The following is a 21,076-nucleotide window of genomic DNA, read 5'->3' as shown; positions in this document are numbered from 1 at the left end:
TATTATTATTATTATTATTATTATTATTATTATTATTATTATTTTTGGTATGTGTGTATTATTACTTAAGGAAAATTGATCTCGCATTCGTATTAAAATAAACAGATAGTGATAGATAATTATTACCAGATATTAATAAACTCCAGATAGTTTGTATTTGATGTTCTAATGGTTTGGTAGGGTCTTGGATGTTACAATCAATCAGTCGATCAATCAATCAATCAATCAAATTTAATCACTGCCACTACTACTACTACTACTACTACTAATATAATAATACATGTTTTTGTAACTATTTATATAGCATATTTCATACATTAAAGCTCAGCATGCTTCACAAAAAAGACTAAAGGCGCATACATTTTCAAAAAGTCAAATAAAAACCAGCATAATGATAATGATAATAATAATAATAATAATAATAATAATAATAATAATAATAATAATAAAAGGAAAAATAATGCATTGAAAATAGAAGGGATATAATTCCTATATAATTAAACCACTACAAATGCTCGTCATTCATATTGTTTTATATATCGAAAGAAAAAAGAAAAGTGTTAAAATGAATAAATCATTAATCTGAAATAATAATAATAATAATAATAATAATAATAATAATAATAATAATAATAATAATAATAATAATGAAATGGGTTTGTTTTTAAAATAAACACCAGACACCGGATGCAGCCTGCTGCTTTTAGTTTCCTCTGCAGGAAGTGATGTCGCCGTCTGAGTCGATGCTGAGAAGGACAAAGTGAACGAGAAACAAATCAAAGACTGAAGAGATGTTTCTCTAGGCCTTCCTAGAAAGTTCCTTATAATGGAGCCTTGAATAATACGCGCACTTTACCATTACATTTTGCTTATATAATAATAATAATAATAATAATAATAATAATAATAATAATAATAATAATAATAATGATTGAGCTTTGTATACAAAATGAATCCATTTTAATGAAGTGAGCTGAAAAACTGAAAAGCATTTCATCCTCCAGCGCTTTCTGTTAAACCACCAGCGGAGACTGCTCTCTCTCTCTCTCTCTCTCTCTCACACACACACACACACACACATCACACCTCCACACTCTCTCATGCCATTATCACTGAGGTGTGACAGACAGCACTTGGCAGTTGACACGCACACTTGATATTATCTGGCCAGGGGAAAGATTCAGGGCCTTGACTGATGAGAACGTGTCACTCACGTATTGTTTATCTACGCCGGCGGGAAGCCCAGCAAAATAAGAGCTCTCTTTCCTTCGCCTTATATATATATATATCATCCCATTGACTAAAAGCACACTGTGTATGTGTGTGTGTGTGGTTGGGGGGGTATGTGCGGGGGTTAAGTGCAAGAGACTGCCTAGAGTTTTGTTAAATGTAGCATATCATGTCAGGTTTTAGTGAAAAGTAATCCAGCTCGCGGTTCACACAGAAACGATTCAGCCTCGGGCGTGATTCATTTAGTCTTTTTCTTTCTCTTTGTATTTTTTGTTGTTGTTGTTGTTGTTGTTTTTTGCTCCTTTTTCCAGACGCCTGTTTGAAGATGATTTCTTATCAAACTCCACAAAATCCAGAGGAAATCATTCGAAACGTCGACACGGGCAGTACCTTCGTAACCTGTGTTCTAATCTCTGTTTATTTTCACGTCGTGCTATTCTGTTTGATATCTTTGATATTTGTGAGAGTTTTATTTATTTATTTGTTTGTTTATTTATTTATTTCCTGTCCTGGGTGTACTCCGCCTTGTGCCCCATGCTCCCTGGGATAGGCTCCAGGTTTCCCCGTGACCCTGAAGAAGGATAAGTGGTATAGAAGATGGATGGATGGATTTATTTATGTATGTATTTATTTATTTATTTATTATAAATAGGCATTTAGGCATATTTATAATATGAGAGAGAGAGAGAGAAGACCAATTGATCAACTGATATAGATTATTCTGGATCGTGATTGGTCAGAATGTGTTGATTAGTTTTCTATAACATCAGCTCTGCTGTAGCGCATTAGTGCAAGTCACAGGTTTATATCGATTCCCTTATCGTTTCTATAGCAACAGCTCATTCACAGCAAGTGGGTAATTGTTGACGTGACGTTTTCTCTAAGGAGGCGTTTATGGAAGGAGTCTCCAGTGTCAGTGACTTGTAACAGTCAGAGGTAAAGCTATATCGACAGCATTGTGTGTGTGTGTGTGTGTGTGTGTGTGTGTGTGTGTCAGAACATATTTAACGGATGATCTACAACGTCAGCGTACTACCTCATCTTTTACTCAGGAGACGTCTCACCGCTTCGAAGTGTCCGTTCTGGTTTGAGATTCGCTCGTCTTTACCGTTTCAGTCATCGTGGGAAACGTTCTGATTCCAACCCGATAATCTGCTCCGGTTCAGTGCCACTGATTTACAGAACTAAACGGATACGTCTCCCGAACGTATAAACACGTCCCATTCGGTCAGCTCGCTATTAGCAGCTCTTAATTAACGGCTCAGACGTCTACTGACTTCCACACAGTGAAGGAGTCCAAGAAGGGAGACCAAGACGTCCAAGAAGTTTCAAAAATAATCGCTGAGAAATTTGAGAAATATCGAAATGAGAATACTAGAAAATAATAATAATAATAATAATAATAATAATAATAATAATACGAGAATTTTTTTTTTTCACGTTACTCACAGATGTGTCACATAGAATATACGTAAGCTTTCCTTTTTTTTCCACAATTAATGGATGTTATATTTCATATTTGATATATTTCATATTTCCTTTATGAATGAATACTAACAAAAGCTGCGGTTTTAAAGTAAAATCATATAAAAGCCGGGGTGAACGGTTGAGCTTGAGACGATTAACGAGACTGAAAACGATTAAAACAGAAGAATTAAAGGAATTAATAACCGTTACTTGGGATAATAACGGTCAAAGTGGCTTCTTTGTATAATCACTCCATTTCAATGCCCTGAGGGCGTGCAAACTTTGGCACGCAACAGTATTCTTGACGTAAGAGGCAGACGGGATGACTCTCACAATGACACATCGCATTCTATCTCCCTTTCTTTCTTGAAAACTGATTTGTCTAACCTCAAGAACACTTCAGTCATGCCCTCCACTCGCCGGTTATGACTGTGGAATAAAAAGAAAGTAGATGTAGGTGTACCGGGTGAAAAAGTCTGCTCATATTATTATTTTCATCATGGCATCTCAGCGCAGGTTCTGAACCGTCTCCCTGTGTTCGGTATGTAGAAACGATGACCCTTCGACCCCAGCTCGTACAGTTTGGCCGAACGTCAGTGTGAATACGCTCCGCTGGCCGTTACCGTCCGCCTCATTGAACTCCGTCGGCAAACACGCTGCCGGAGAAGTTAGACTCAGGCGTCTGCCGCTGTTTATCTTGTCCTCGGGCCCGGGCTAAAAAGGCTAAGCCTGTCTCTCTTAGATAAGCAGAGTCTGAGCTGAGGGAAAAGTTCAAAGGTCAGCTCTAGTCGCTGTATCTGTGTGCTGTTATAGAGGTTCATTGAGATGCGGATGCAGGATAAATCTCACCAGCCACGCATCGTTAACTTCCTTACGGGCGGACTAGTGGTTTAAATATGCCTGGAATGAATCAGCGATGAACGCGATGATTGATTCATCCGTATGCATCAGGCTTCGCTGGGAAAACACACCGCCTGGTGACGCCACGGGCTTTATCTGTGGTGTGTGGGTGTGCGTCGAGCGCAGAAGTATCCGCGCGAATGGATTTTAAGTGTAAAAAAAAACGTAGAAGAGTAGATAAATTGTTCACACGCTAATACGTTGCTTATTTGCTGTCTTATTTACTCGAGAGAAAGCGAGGGAATCACAGGTGTGAGTGTGAACAGATGAACAAATATCACCGGCGGTAGTATAAGAGGAATGAAAGACTCCGTGACGTGCCGGTCAGCTTCACGGTGATAGCAGCGACTCCGCTTCAGCACACTACGGCGTCGTCGACGATTTTCCTGTCAGCGCGTACAGACGATGAAGCAAAACACGAGACGTTTTCTTGTTACAATGCTTATTTATTAAATTTAAATTATCTGTAGCACATTTTTATTTATTTATTTTTTTAAAAATGACACAATCCTATGCATCAGGGTCACGACTACAGACCTCCATTTCTCACAGGGGGTTGAAAACGAAAACACTGGGGTGGGGGGGGGGGGGGGGGGGGTCGGGGGGCGTGGGGGGTGTAATTAAAAATAAATAAATAATAAAAACAAACCCGGAACAGATTCCCCGCCAGTGATCCAGTCTGTATTTCGCCCATCAGTCCGGTGAAAGGTTTTTTTTTGAGATTTTCAGGGTTGAGCTAATGCTAATCACTCAGACAAGCCCATTGCATTGATTGAGAAAGCTTGGCATTTTAGTTTCATTATTATTATTATTATTATTATTATTATTATTATTATTATTATTATTATCCACGTGTCCATGACGCTGCATTCCTGTCTTATTATGAATTTTCTCATTTGTAAAGCTGGTGGTGTTACATTTCGGTAAAAAGCACCGAGATATCGATCACGTCTACGATTACCCTGACTAACGGTTGTAGTTTTTTTCTTCTTCTCTTTCTACTTTTCCCTAAAGCGTTCATCTAATAGTTCTGAACCGATATGGACGATTAGAGAGACTTGTAAATGTGCAACTGAAAAATTAAGCGATGGATATTTTTACAGTTCTCAATATACACTGAGAACAGTGCTCCGTTTTTTGTTGTTGTTGTTGTTGTTGTTGTTTTTTTTCCTCCCCCTGCAAATTTATCCTCTCGCTCCGTTCTTAAGTTGATTTTTTTATTTATTTTTTTTTACATAACTATACATTAATAATAACACGTATATCGGTATGTAATAACTGACACGTAAATATTTTCCACCAAAAAAAAACAAAACGTAAAAACAAATCGGATCAAACAGACGCTTTCCGGAAAGAATTAATCGAAAGAATTAAAAGAACTAACTGGCAGCCACATATTACCTATAACATTCCGCTACACAAATTGAGGCCACTGATATAATAATTCATGGCCTCAGGATGTTTACTTAGTTTACTTGAAATATTAATTCTTACCGCACGTTCACACTAGCATGGGTTGTCGCTTGTGGGCGTGGCCTGTCCAGCTTTCCAGTTCAAAACAGTGGAAAGTCTCAAATTTTTAATAAAACAACGCGGTAATCGGTGTGAAACGGGTCGTTTGAGCTGCCGCGACGTGCTTGCCTTTCTCATCAGCTTCATTTTCAGATCATATCTACAAAACAAACTGTATTAGCTACGTACACTCGCCAGAGACAACGCCGATCTCTGCTCTGACTTCGTAACGTCTCTGTACGCGAAGAATAACAGCTTGTACTGTATAAGACAGAATATGCAGACACCATGGTTAGATTATTCTTCCATTTTTTTTTTTTTTTTTCTTTTCCATTTACCCGAGCTAATTGCCAGTAGGAATGGAAAGTTGTGATTGGGATTAGTCTGAGGAATCATTCGAGCCAGTATTTTAAATGCATTGCTTTACTGCTTCATACTAAATTTGAATAATTCAAATATTCAAATGTCGCTAGTTGCTGAAACGGCAGCTTCACATCGCGCACGTACATAAAGAAAACGGAATAAACAGTCGGCCTGGAGCTTTATCGGTCGCTAGTGTGGGCATAAGGTTGGGAACGCACGGCCATTTTTGATACCGAGATTCCGTAGTCAATAAAATACCCATACTTTAAATCGATACGCAGTGTTTGTATATATGTTTTCCAGCAAAGATAGCGCTACACGACTATTTGTAGTTTGTGCTGTATTGAAATCAGGAAAAAAAAAAAACGTCCCGTTATTTTTACCGGGATGGAAAGACAAGACAGCTACAGAACTGTAACCGAACGATCAGACTTCTGATTGGTGTACGATCTGAACCAAATAAAAAATAAACAAAAGATTATTGGTACTTGTTTGCAATTTGTAGACTGTTTTCCATACATCAGATAAATAATAATAATAATAATATTAATGATAGAAATCAACCGAAATGGATCATACACCACCCCCGTTCCTTATTAAAGAATATGTTAGACGTGAGCTCTCATGTCACTCGTGTTCACGCCTTATTGAAATAACAGCATCTGTGTCACATCAGAGACGCCGTACTAACGAAGCAGGAAGATGACCTTATCAAACACGGCCGTTATTAGCAAGCTAACGGCAAAATGTAAATGAAATGGGTACTGGAGATAAAATGAATGATGGAAGTTCTTATGGAATTTTTTTTTTTTTATTCGTATTTACTCTTTTTTTTTTTTTTTTTCTTTTTTTTACTTGCTTCTTTCTTTTCTATACATGCCATATGAGAACGTTCGATTACAAAATTACCTGAACAAACTGCTAGTGTATTAGCATGCATAGCTGCATCACATTTACAACATATTTACAGGTACTGAGGTACTGGGCCAACAATAAAACAAAAACAAACAAACAACGACAAAAAAGCAAACAAAAAAGAAAGATGACATTGATTTTTTTTTTTTTCTCGAGGTGGACGAGTACAGTTTAAGTACAGTTCAAAGCGCATACAGTAGATGACATATGTTAAAGAGCGTAATTATTATTATTTATTTTTTTTTTAAAGAAAGAAATTTCTGAGAATATACATGTCTAAAAATTTGAAAAAAAAAAACAAACAAACAAACAAACAAATCAAAAAAACAGAAAGAAGAAACGCGGATCGGATTTGCACATAAAGAAAATCCCGGCCATCGTGGAAGACGTATTGATTTTTTGAAGGTTTTTTTTTCTTCACTCTGCTCAGGTTTCATAATGAAGGACAATGAAAGAAATATAGAACAAAACATCCACATTTGTAAGAAGGTAATAACATTTTTTTTTTTTTTTTTCCCGACAAATATTACAAAAACAGAAGAGGTCGAGTGGAGCTAAAGCTTACAAGAGAAATAAAAAAAACAGAAGACATTGACAAGAGTTGTTTTTTTTGTTGTTGTTTTTTCCTCTGTGGTCAGCCGTCATAATGAAGGACTTTGAGAAATATGGAACAGAATGTCCAAAATTTAAAAGGGTAGTGACATTTCAAACAAATTTAAGATGCTGATTGGGGGAGAAAAAAAAAAAATTAAAAATAAAATGACATTTTCTCAGCTGAAGGTTGCACGAGAAATCACGGGCGACATATCGAGACGGTGTTGTTCATTGTGCTCAACTGTTATAATGAAGGGTAGGAAAAAAATGGAAGGAATTGACTGGGGGGGGGGAGACACCTCTTCCTTTGTGCAATAAAATGATTGTGCGATAAAATTGAAAACGACAATACATGTAACAACCCATGAGACTGTTTCTCCCCAACACGCATGAATACTTTTCCCAAACCGATGTGTGTATGTGTGTAAGGTAGGCATGTTAGTGTGTAATCCCATGAAGCTTATCTCTGGCTGGGGTCACACAGGCCAAGAGGTAGGGGGCTAATCATCAAGGCAATAGAACCCCCTCCTAGCTCTCTCATGGCCACCCCCATCACCCCCTCAAGCCTAAACCCATCTCAGCCTCACCAAAGCCGGTCTGCAGACTCTCGTGTGGTATAAAGCAGACATTTAACGCTGATATTGAAATAAAGGGAAAACACTAATTAACCCTCGGCTCCCGGAGCGGTTCCTCTGAGAGCTGGCTTCACAACAGGAGCGATGCTTTTTAATTGTGCTCGAGCTGCGGTGTCGTTGTTTTTTCATCTTTTTTTTTTTAATGAAAATTGCTGCTTGGCCTCAATTTTATTTGAATGCCCATTTCATGACAGGGCTAAGGAAATAATAATATATATATATATATTTAAAAAAAAAGCACCAAGCTTCCATTGGTGTAGAAACGGTGGCTTTTAATGGCTAGCTTTCAAGTGAGAGAACCAGGCATCAGGAAAATGAGGAAAGGCAGAGCCTTATTTGGTCTTGATGCTTCCAGTCAGGTTCTAATGACCATGCTGCTGAGATACATCCTGAGGAAACGAGATTTCTTCTTTTCCCCTCTTTGCTGTCTTTGTTCTGGGGGATTTTCTGGACAGTCCTGTTTCCAAGCTCTAATATAATGTGGATTAGTGCCACACTCCCACTGGAAGACTTTTGGAGGGCCACCTGCTGAGCTGCTCATCTAGATGTCCACCATGGACCAAGCCTCTATTGTTCCAGGTCTGATGCATCTATTCTGGATTCCAATGAGTCAGTGCACTTAGGAAACCACACTGCAGGGCTAGAACTCGGGAATACTGTTGGGTTTGTCACAGGTGGCTTTTGTTGTGGCAAGAGTTACTCATCTCCAACAGCTGAACACCATTATAAGCCCTGGAAACCAAACATGCGGCTCAATGGATAAACGTACTTATTGCGCCTGAACGCACTGATCCGGTCTTACCCGTACGTGAGCATCGGTGCATTTAGCGCATTTTACTTTGGCATGACAGGAAAGAATACCGTTTCCAGTGTTCGTTTTTCTATAACCTCAAGTTTTCTCAATGCTTTTCACTGATATACCAAACCCAGATCAAGCCTTCAGAAGACAAATAAACTATCTATGAATTTTCCCGACCGCCACCTCTTTAGATCTCTAAACCTGTATGACAAACTCTCGAGAGAAGAGAAGCTCTCACCTGGTATGAACTCTTTCAATATGGTCTGATTGTTTGTGACACATGGGCTATGGTTGCTCAGTAGTAAGGTCTCTGGAATACAGCCTTGAAGCTTGTGAGATTGAATCCTGGTATCACCACTGCTGGGTCCCTGAAAAAAGCCCTTATCGTTTAACAGCTCAGCTCAATTGTGAGCCACTTTAGATAAAAATGCCACTATGCTCTCACAAAAGGTCACCATTACTATTGAGAGGACTGTAGAAAGATGGCAAGTGTATCAACAATAACTGTGAGAGTTCACCGGAGGTCAAGTCTGAGCAATTAGTTGCATGTTGAATGGTAAAGTTAATCCTTTGGCTCATAGACCTTCTTCAGAGGTGATCTCATCTTTGAGGGATCTAAAGTTGGCGTGGTCTTAGCTGAGCCATGAGCTCCACTCGGGCTTAACCATGGCCCTCTGACCTCTGCTCATCAGGATATAAGGTGTATACACTCCAACCCCTGCCTCGGAAAGACAAACGTCTTGTCTTTAAAATAGCCAAAGCAAACCGAAAGCTTTCTCAGCACCACAGTTATCAGGTAACTTGACACAATGGTTTGAATCATAATCCAGTAGGGTCTGAAAGTCTGAGGAAACTACCACAGACTATTTTAACATTTCCTGTTTGCCTCTGGCTTACTTCCTGTATAGTCCCTGGTTTCTTCATGCCTTCAGCCCAGCTCTACCTTGTCCAAACCCACTGATTCTTGGCTTTAGTATTTAATTATAACCATGTGTTGTAGGGCCTGTGGTTGTACAAGTTGTACTTGATCATTAGTAGGTCACATGATCATAATATGTCTATAGGCTACCTTTGCTAGAAGCACTGTTTCTCTGACATCATCTATATTTGATAGTTTTGCATTTCAAACATGGCCAGTACTTGGTTCATTTTGGTTTTGGTGGGAGACGATAGAAGAGCGTGAAACCTCTCTACAGGACGTAACACAGTCAAACCATGTCAATTCGGACGTGACGTACATCCCCCGGGGTAATCCCTACTCCGTGCCTACAAGTTTTTCTCTCATTTTCACACCGATTGCAATGCGAGTTAGCTGTCCGAGATAGGTCCAGTTCCAGGAAGGATCGGAAAGATCTGTACAAACGAGAAAGCTGGCAAAACAAAAGGATATATTCACTAATCCCCATGACCTGCCAAATCCCTTTCTCAAAACATCTGCCTCACAGGATCTCCTAATCTTTATATCACAGACTCTGCCAAAACCATGGCTTGGATGAACAACGTCCTGAGAATTGGCGGGGAGCATTTTGTAGACGGATAAAATTCCATTATGTTTTTAATTATTCAAAGTGTAGTCTTTATTATTCAGTTAAGCAAGGTATTAAGTCTGGATGGCAAAAAAACAAACAAAAAAAAAAAAAAAAAAAAAGAATGATCACCCATTAAATCAAACCGGTATAGTGTGTGTGAGTCAGGCCATGAGGGGAAAAAAAGTTATTACATCACCTAAGCCATGCTGTCCGTTCCTGTCTGTCTCCAATGCCACTGTTTGCTCTACCCAATCAACCTGTAATGCATTAGTCACGTATTAGCCTATTTCACAGCTGTGTAAGAGCGCTCCAATAACAAGGTAAAGTGGCTGCTCTTTCCATGAAGTTGAAATCATGTGCATAATACAAAAATCAAGCATATTCTCCACGTATTTTTTGTAGTCTTTAATTGGAGGTTATATCGCCAGAAAACGTTGAATGTAAAGTTCTTGTTGACGGGTGTCAGCTTTATTTAACCACTCATGTGATCAAACATCGATATAGTGACGCAAATTTGGGAATCGTTTGCCTTTTGAAACGGCTAAGCGGTTCACCGTTAAGATTATCCGGATAGTATTCGATAGGCTCGACGTTTCGGTCTGTTTTCACTTTAACGGTTAACGGTTTTGACTACCTGTTCATCGTGGTGTAGTGGGATTTATACCACTTAGATATTCTCTCCTTTTAAACATTACTGTAACCGGCACACAAGTGCTAACTTCTCTGAGGGGTGATGAAAATATAGCAAACAGATTAGCACCAGAAATGCTAAACACATCATGAATATTAAACATATGTGCAGTTTTACTTGAATATTCCCACTTCCTAAAGGGTTGAACCTGTCTGGAGCAGGGTTCTACATGAAGTTTATGGGTTTCTCCAGAGCGACAAGCCTAAGAAGCCTTCAACGTACTAGAGTCCCCACCCAGGACTGATTCTTGACTTGTCTGGGGGCAGGACTCATAAGCAAAGGTTTGCTTTGACATTAGATAAAATTTCAAATAAAAAAAAAATCATTCTGAACTGTGGATCGATCAAGCATTTGTGTGCACGATCTCCAGACCACCATTTTCAAAAGGACCAGGAAATAGTTCTCTAGACTAATCCCGAGCTCAAATATAGCTTTCACACGTCACCACACTCAGGCAAACAATCCCGAGTGTGTAAATGACCTAAGATTGAAAAAGTTGGTCAGAAAGTTGGTCCTAACTCAACAATGGCAAGATGCTGAATGTCTTTGCTTCAGCCAAGCGGACACTGGGAAATCCATGAGGATATTCATATTTGACGGCTCAGATAAACCTACCACTGATTACTACAGAGGCCTATTTTATAAACATGATAGTAAGAAGTACTGAACTGAACTGTTGCTCCATTTTTCTTTTCTCCCCCACACCTCCATGTTTGTGTAATCCAGTGCAGGAGTGTGTTGTGAAGGGGCGTATGAGGGAAGAAGACGGGGTAGAGAAGGACGTTACGTTAGGGTTTATTTTCCCTCCGAGTCAGGGCTGGATCCCTAATGTGTCAGGATGTAAATATATATAAACGTATCACACTAGGGGCAGATGCGACGTATCTGTTTCATGTCACTTCCACATTGTGTCTAAAGAAAATAAAGCACATCTACCACTTCCTTATTGAAGCAAAACATTATATATATATATATATATATATATATATATATATATATATATATATATATATATATATAAAGGCTCGTTTGTGGTTATTTTGAATCTCCTGCTGTGAATTGAGTTAAAAGAGCAGATCTGAACATTGTGAGTTTTTTTTTTTTTTTTTTTTTTTTTTTAAGAAATAAATAATTTTGTACTCTGCTTTGCCTTTATGGTGTCGAGAAGTTTACACAGCTGAAGCTGCACAACGTAGGACTGTTGGATGAATTTAGGACATCCATGATTAAAAAAAAAACAACAACAACAACAACAACAAAAAAAAACGTGTATATATGAACAATTAAACAAACCCAAAACAAACGGGGCACATAGGGCTGAAAACAGGGGAAGCGCACGTCTAGAAAGTGTGTGTGCAGGAACCTTAAATCCCCTCGGAACCAGAGATAAATAACTTCTCGGATATTTACGTAAATAACCGAGTTTAAAACCATCTGTGCACCAAATCTAGAATTTCCGTTTCTCTTTTTGTTCGTCCGGATTTCCGGAGCTCAAGCCGTTTCTGCAGCGCTACAGCTCTCTCCTTTGGCTCGCAAATACACGACAAAAAGCAAAATACGCAGGATGTATGATTCACTTCTGGTCCGAGACCACGTCGCTCTTGTGTTTGGTGTTAACGGGGTTGAAAGAGCGATGCGATGTTTGGAATGCAGTGTAGAGGTTAAGCAAAGTTTTGAAACAGGGATCCCCGGTTTTAGCAGTCCTAAAGTGTCTTGTCTCTGAGGAGTAAGACTGAAATTCGAGCTTTATGTGTCTTTCTTCTTTTGAATGAAATTTGGCACAGTTCGTTCGAGCAGATTAGACGGCAGGGGACGGGGAATTTAAATGAGTCAATTCAACTCTTCAAACTCTTGCTATAAGGGAGAGACCCACTACAGTGATCGGCGTCAATAGATAGATAGATAGATAGATAGATAAATAGATAGATAGATAGAATGAACAGGCATCCAGATAGATAGATAGATAGATAGATAGATAGATAGATAGATAGATAGATAGACAGATACTATTTCATATTTTTTGGTTGGACCCCAGGCTGTATGTACGATCTGAGAATGTCAGATCAATAGACAATTTCTGGCAAAACGCCCTCTTCTACTTTGCTCTAGCATTTAATTGGCCCGGCTGATTTTAATCCTCAAACGCTGTTAGGAAACAAAAAATCTGTCCAGATTTCCCCATATTAATGATTCCCATGGGTGGAAGAACGTACAGGGAATTAATGCTTAACTGAAAGTGTGAAAGAACGAAACTGTCCTGGTGCTAATTAGACGGTTCGAATACGTTATTCCACGGCGCTGCCGAATACTGGCTTCTGATTGGTCAGAAGGTGCAGTAACTTATTCACAGTAAATTGTACGGTGGACATCGCTGATTGATGCAGTGATAAACGACTGTTTGTAGCCGCTATAGCCTAAGTGAAAATAGGAACGACTGGAACTTGTCTCATGGACGTTCCACAACATTAAACATAATTATAAATGGATGTGTTGCTCTTTAATAGAATTTTAAAATACTACTACTACTACTACTACTACTACTACTACTACTACTACTAATAATAATAATAATAATAATAATAATAATAATAAATAATGTGCAAATTGTTGTGGTACAAGAGGAATAAAATACGTTGGGTCGTGCTGTTACTGGAAAATAATCAACGTTGGCGTGGTAACAGTGACTTCTTTGCTGATCGTTGATTCATTGATTATTTTGCTGTAAAAGCATAACGCGGAGAATATAGTTAACGTGCACAGATTCGTAGCTGGGAGTACATAATTAAATAAATAAACAAACAAACAAACAAACAAACAAACAAATACATAAATAAAACCATGATCTCTGAAAATGTCAAACAAAACGAGTACATTTTTGGATTTTTTTTTTTTTTTTTTTTTCCCCATGGAAATATAATTAAAAGTATTCATTTCTACTTACACTCTTAGTCCTAATCACATAACCTGATACTTAAATACATTCCGCATCTGATGATCCCGTACTCGTTGTTCAGCGTAGGAGAGAAAGAAAAAGAAAAGAAAAGAAAGAAAGAAAGAAAAGTGATGAATCAGACTTTAAAACATTTTAAGACTGGGTCCGTCTTTACTCGACGTGAAATCCTCCGTACCTTAGTGTCCTTGTATCTACACGGCAGCATGCAGGTTTCTATACACACTAAATGTACATTATGTACAGAACCAAGCCCCGCACTGTCCCTTTGCTTATTGTCTTCTCTCCGTCCTTGTCTTCCCGTGTGTAGCTCTCAGTCCTTGCTGCAGTTTTGTGCCGGATGATCTCAGCATGATGAGGCTCCTCACCATGGGCTTGTCTATGGATTTGAACCATTTCCTGCCAGCACGTCCATGAGTAGCTCTTCAGATGGTCCATTTGAAGAACTTTGCAACTCCGTTGATCCCGTGTCACGTACGGAGCTCCGTTCCGCCCCGATTTGCGCTCGTACACATTTTATAATGCTTCTACGATGCTGCCTGATCTGTAACTGCATTAGGAATAGCGTCGATTACCGCAGCTAAATGTCGCTTAGTAACTGGAATATTTTACTGATTTCAAATTTTTTATAAAATCGAACTCAAGGTATCGATTTCTGCAAATCCGATCGCTTAATTGGTCACTTTGATATTTTATAATTACCTAACATAAAGATTGGAGGTCACCATCCTCTACCGTCCTATCCTGAATAACAAACTTCCTGTCGTTTCCACCGAAAGGTTGTTTATTCATTCATTTTTAATGATTATTATTTGCATATTGCGGGGTTTGGGCGAATTTGCATGTCATAAACATGGATACTGACATTGTGCGTGGACTGAATCAAGGCCTAAGACTTTAAACACGGCGCTTTAACAGATTTTCAACCGATCCGGCAGCATCGCCGCTACCCGATCCGCATCCCCTGCTTAAATTGCGCTGTCAGAATCCTGGCAAAGGATTGCAGAGCAGATAGCGAAAGCTCCTACGCCGATAGCTTTCACATGTCCTTCAGGTCAGTAGAACTGACACTTCACACCATAGTCGACGAACAGAAGGCCAGGGAGACGAGCATGTCCAGCATGAATGGTCACATACGCGAACGTCCCATCCTCTGCTCGCCAAATCGGAGTCAGGACGGAGAAGAACTCGTGTGTCAGGAATAAATGAGTCGAGCTTACAACCCAGGGTTTAAGTCTTGTTGGAGAAGAATGAAGTGAATGAACTGAGTCGAGATGATTCAGTTTGCTTTCGAATCCTTGCTTCAAACACTCTCTCCAACCTTCTCCTTCAGGAAAGCTGGAGCATATCACGGTCGCAACTTAATCAGCATTATGATCCATGAGAGCTGTAGTTTCTAGCAAAACGCCCCCAATTTCTGTTCGCTATAAGGACAGCTTGAAACAGATTTTAAAAATATATCTTAGATTCAATCCAAAGGATCTAGGAGGACGGACTCGGCTAGTCATCGTCCATGCTCTTGTTTGAACGTTTTTTTTTTTTTTTTTTGTATATATCTGTATATATCGAAGGAAGGCTGTCTTTATGAATATTAAAAAAAAAAAAAATGCTAATTACAACGGCGTATGAGCGACATCATGAGAGACGCCTGTATTGGAAGACAGTCGTGCTAATTACAATAACATGCTGTTTTTTTTGTTTTTTTCCCACCCGAAGAGAAAATATGACCTCCAGCGTCTCTCTCTCGAGTCGCATTTTCTCCGTTGATAGAAGAAAAAGAAGCTGTAGGTGTAATAAAGGAGGGAAGCCTGGAGGTAGAACGAGGCATCAAAGAGTAGAGCCGTAGGTGAAGGAAGTGAAGGAGGAACATCTATACGGGCGCAGTTGTGCTTTTTCGGGATGCCCTCGGCCACATGTCTCACCGCTCACCGCTCGGGTTGCCGTGATTTCTGCAACATAAGATGAAAAGATCGGAAGAAGGAGAGTTGAGTTTTCAGGAAGACAGAAACAAAGACGGTAAAAGAAACATGACTCAATCCAGCGTTCACCAGGAAACTTTTGTGAAGGCCATGATGGCCTGGTTGTGTGTGAGGGGACTTTCTTAGCAGGTTTTAATAAGACCCGGTGATGAGCAAGAGTGAGTCATCTCTATCCGAGCACGGTCTCTCACTTTCCCAAGCCTCGAAGAGATGACCACCTAGTTAGCGTGTCGCGGTTTACACTTACACCCAGATCAGAAGCCCTCGCTTTGTAGCTCTACACCATCCAGAACCCCGGAGAACATCCACCGTCCCATCATCATCTCCACAAAAAAAAAAAAAAAAAGAAAAACCCACAAAAAAAAAAAAACCTTCACACCTCCTCCCTTCTTCTGCTTGGAGATTTCTGACTCACTTTCTGCTCTCTAAATGGTCCCACGTGAATGCCCTAAAGATTCACAGTTACAACCCAAACCTCAGCCTTACTGAACATCCTCAGCACTGTGTTGTATAGCTGTGTATTGTCTTCTCTGGACATGTAACTATCATTACTATCATCGCTTATACGCGTATGCCGTCCTGTGAGGTGTTTATTTTTTTTTTCTTTTCTCTTTTCATTCTGATGATAAAAGCGTCGTAACCGAATCCTACATTCTACAGCTAACTTGTTCAACACAAATGAAATAACTCACTAATCATCATACATCATACATCGGTTGCTTGAGTTACATGGTATGTTCTCAGGGCTGTACTAGCTTCCTCCTCAGATTACATTAGCGACGCTAGCTAACGAATGCGAATGCCTTTTATTGTCACTATACACATGTGCAATGAAATTAAGAGCCACTCCTTTCTGTTCCGTGCCAAACAGATAAATACAGAAGATAAATAAACAAGATAAATAAATAAGATAAACAAGATATCTTGATATCAAGATACCGTACTACTAGCTAACCGACGATCTCTTCTTGCTTCTTCCTCCAAAGCTTTATTTTTCTTCGTAAAGGTCTGTGGACATATTTAACGGCAGGTCATGTATGCCAGGATAAGACGGAACTATGTTCATAAGGTTTTTTTGTTTGTTTGTTTGTTTTTTAAACAGTAGTGCTGGAATAGAACAGGCTGCTGGATATTTTTTGCCCATTTAATAACTTGATCCTGTCCCGGGACATGATATATTATATGATTATAATATATAAGCTTAAATTCATTCAGTCTGCAATAGTTTCCCTGGGTGAAGGTGGTCTGTTAGTGACAAATGAAGCTGCTGGCAGCAGTCTTTGCAGGTTTGCCACCGTTTACAAGCGCTCATGGCAACGGGGCAGCTTGTTGAAATCTTTCTCGGTTTTCATTCCTACCCCACAGACAGAATGGATCAGACCCTGGCGGATGATTCATGCGGCTCGGTACGCACCTTCTCGTGGGTGGTCCATTACACAAAAAGACTCACATCTGCCTGGTGTGTACAATTATTGCTACTTGAGGAAAACAAGCTTGCTGCTTAAAAATCTTGTGAATCAATCAACACACACACACACAGGTTTGCTAATATCCCGTCTCATTTAAACAGCTCTGCGGTACAGGAAGTCATGTCTGCCATGTGTGTCTAATACATCGGCTTTCCCAGATGATGCTAAACGCCCAGGTCCTGTAATTACCTGCACACCGTTCTTCATTGAAATAATAATAAAATAAAATAAAACAAAAAAAAGCAATACACGCAGGTGGGGTTTGGTTCTCTAACACAACAAAATTTATGATAAAGAAGTTTTATTTTAAAAAGACACAACATGGATGGTTAAAGGAGCATTATCGGAACGTGTTCCATCAGGGTTTCAATAGGATACGGCGTAACGTTATAGAAATAACCTTCCTGCAACGTTCGAAAAACATTTTGGGTACTGGTCATTTTGCTGCGGCTTTTTTTTCAAAATCCGCGATGGCGATTTGAGGTTGTTTTTTTTTTTTTTCGCGGGAAACTTCTTGCAGGAAAGTGTCGTGCGCAGTCATTCCCGCCGATGTTTGTTGGTAAATGAGACCCTTTAGCCGTACTCATATTCCACGCACGCGACGTGACGACATCACGTGGCGTGTTTGTGAGGACGTCCTCGGGGAAAATCCGTGTTAATTCTGAAACATGGCCTCCGAATATCGCAGACTCACTAATACGAACCGCGATTTTAATCAGCTTCGAATCATATAACTGTTGATAAGTGATTCCATGCTACGCTAGGTTACGCGGACAAGTTTATTCATTTTATACAAGCGTATTTATTTCAATTATCCACCAATTTAAAACAACAACAACAAGAAACATTTAGTGTACGTTAATCAGTTCATATTAATGACTTGAAAGAAAGCAATTCCAAAACAAATAAGACTACACACTCGATTAGGACGAAAGAGGACGAGTCAGTGCGTGCCTACTGTATGTAAGTCGACCCACTGCAATGGACGAGCTGCGTTACTGGAAGATTTCGCACGTGCAAGGCACATGCCATGCCTAGGAGGTGCTCTTTCACCGTTTAGTCCCCATTTTGTTCTGTGGGCGTGGCTAAATCACCACGAGCACGCTTGGCAATTTGCGGCTCACGGGCGTTTATTAGCATACTCGCATGAGTGTGAAAACACTTAAGGAAATCTATGAAAACTTTATGGAATGGTTTCCCGTTAGACAAATACAAAAAAAGTGTAGCATCGTAGGAACGTGTGTTCACTTTATCTAAAATTATTACAGAGGGATTTTTGCGAGAGCCAGAAGTTCTTACTGTAGGAACTACTCATTGCTCTCGTAAGTGCTCGTGAATTACGACCCAAGAGGAAAAGTAATTCACTTTGATACACGATTCCATCGGCCACATCGAGTGTGTACTAACGTCATAATGATGAAGTTTACTGCTCGAGAGCGAGATGGCTTTATCCGTCATTTCATGAGACTTTACAAAAGTCCCCTTTGTGTTTTTAGATGTGGCCTGAGATACCACACATGCTTTGTGTGTGTGTGTGTGTGTGTGTGTGTGAGATTATGTGTATTGGTGGCGAGGCAGACCCAACAACTCGCTGCCATCGGTGGGTTACCACACTTTCATCTCTGGCCGATCTTCATTTAAAACACACCGTCCCTGAGCTAAGAGAACACGCTAAGGTTAGCGGGTTGCGTGTACTCTCGATCACGCTAGAACAGAACGGACGCAGAGGTACGGAAGTGAAGACATCCAGCTACAGCTTCTTTTATTTATTTATTTATTTATTTTTTTACGTGCGCCGAAAGATAATTCATAACGCACCCGGCCGATTAGTCACTGCAGATCATCGCAGATAACGCGAGGACATCTACTGTAGCAGTGATTTCAGGAAATGAACCAGAAAAGAAAGAAAAATCCGGCTTTGACGCAAGATGTTTTTTTTTTATGTTTTTCTTTAAACGATCATAACTACATTTCACCGGAACGATCAGGTTGACGGTTAAATACAATCCGACGTCTAAAACCTCGCCAGCTGCTCCGTTTTAAAATTAGCATTTGGTGCCAAGATGCGAATAAAATCTGAGCTGAATTAATAATATGTGTTCTCCGTGTCAGATCACGGGATTATATAACGACACGATAGACCCGCGATTAAACATAATCAGGTTTTGGGCGTGTTATATAAACACAAATGGAGGATGTTTTCCTGTCTATTAGCATGTTTCGTTCACGCTTCTCCATCACCGCTACCGTGTCGTTTCGCTGTCCTCCTATCGGTCGGTTTTAGACGAGCGTCATAGCAGCGATCACGTTCGAAAAGTCTTACTCTTCCAGAACGTCGTCGCCGGCCGTATTCCGGGCCCGCGATGTCGCTCGATCGCCCGCCGATAATCCGAGCCTCACGTTACGAGGTCTAAGACGTTCGACGTATTTCAAGTCGCGATCGAAGGATTCGTTTACAACACGTCGTGCGAAGTGGAAAGAAATAAGCCAGCGTTCCTCACAGAAAATGTCACGGTTTAATCGAGTTGTCGGATAGCTACACTGAGAAAAGACGCCGCTTGGATCGCGCAAAACAAACAAACAAACAAACAAACTAGTCTTTATGTGTTAAAACGATTCTTTTTTAAAAGTTGACAGAATATATAGGTGTTAAATTATAAGAATATATATATACGATTTGAATCCCGGGTTATTTCTCTGTTTGTCGTTCTGATGAATTCAGCTGCGTTCAAATGTTCACGACGCTTTTACACCACGTGAAGTCTTTGATTTTTTACTTTTCTTTCTCTTTTTAAAAAAAAAAAAAAAAAAAAAAAAATTAAAAATGATTCATTTACACATGACACATTTTCCTGTGATTCATTTTCATGTGATTCATTTACTGATTCGCTTCTCTTTAAATCCAGATTCAGACTGTGATATTACAAAGGTCTTTCCAGATTATTACTCGCCACACTGTATGACAGAACCCCGGTGAAATTGCCTGAATTCTGTAATATAATTCGTTCGCCATGTTAGGTTTAAATCCTCGAAAAACAGATTCGCAATTGACTGACATTACTCCGTTCCAGTTCACATCCTTCAAAGCACTGGGATCTTTTATTTACTCTCACAATCCCCCAAACACACACACACACACACACCCACACAAAGTCTCCATAAAACAAATGAGACAGCAGTGTATCCTATAATAAACGATTCTTTTTTAAAAGTTGACAGAATATACAGGTGCTAAATTATAAGAATATATATACGATTTGAATCCCGGGTTATTTCTTTGGAGCTTTCTAAAGTGATATCACTGCAAATTTTTTATTTTTTTTTTAAACGTCCTCTTAGCACGTAAAAATACCTTAAACGTCTCTACAGTATTGCTTCCTATTATAAGATCACAACAAATCTAATATTCCCCGTTCTGTTGGCAGCTTCTTTCTAGAAATGAATTCGAACAATGGTCTTCCAAGTAATTATCTCAAGCTTGAAACGAGTAAACTGTCTTGTATTCGCTTTATCTTATTGTAGGATATTGTAGATCCACGTGACTATAGTCGAGATATTTTCACTCGCTAAGATGACATATTTCTCCAGTGCTCTTTCTGAGAATGCGATTAACCGAGCATCCGAGACAGCGGGGGCAGAGGGATTGAGCGAGAGGAGCGTCGGAGAAGCTCCGAACCCGGGTCTGAGCATCTGAGCTTGCTGTCTCATCAATAATTGACGGCGTCAAAGCGATTAGAAACAATTTGCTCCTCCACAACTGAAGTGCTGGAGCAGGCTCGGGGTGCTCAATCATTAATGAGGCAATTAGCTGAAACAGTTACACCTGGCCCGAGTCGTTTTTGCGGAGGGCCCGCATGTCCGAACGCTCCACCAGAGGACTCTGGGATATCGAATGACCCGAGTCCTAACAGGGTCATCTGTGGACGAGCAAAGAGCCGTCTGACACCTCGGACGACGGAGGTCCGCGTTCACGTTTCCATCTGAGCTTCCTGAGAGGAATCTATGTCTCGGAAGGTGTTACATCAGACCAATTAGGACAGGCA

This window comes from Ictalurus punctatus, chromosome 4 (assembly GCF_001660625.3).
Source record: "Ictalurus punctatus breed USDA103 chromosome 4, Coco_2.0, whole genome shotgun sequence".
NCBI lineage: Eukaryota > Metazoa > Chordata > Actinopteri > Siluriformes > Ictaluridae > Ictalurus > Ictalurus punctatus.
Note: the sequence above shows the minus strand (reverse complement) of the source record.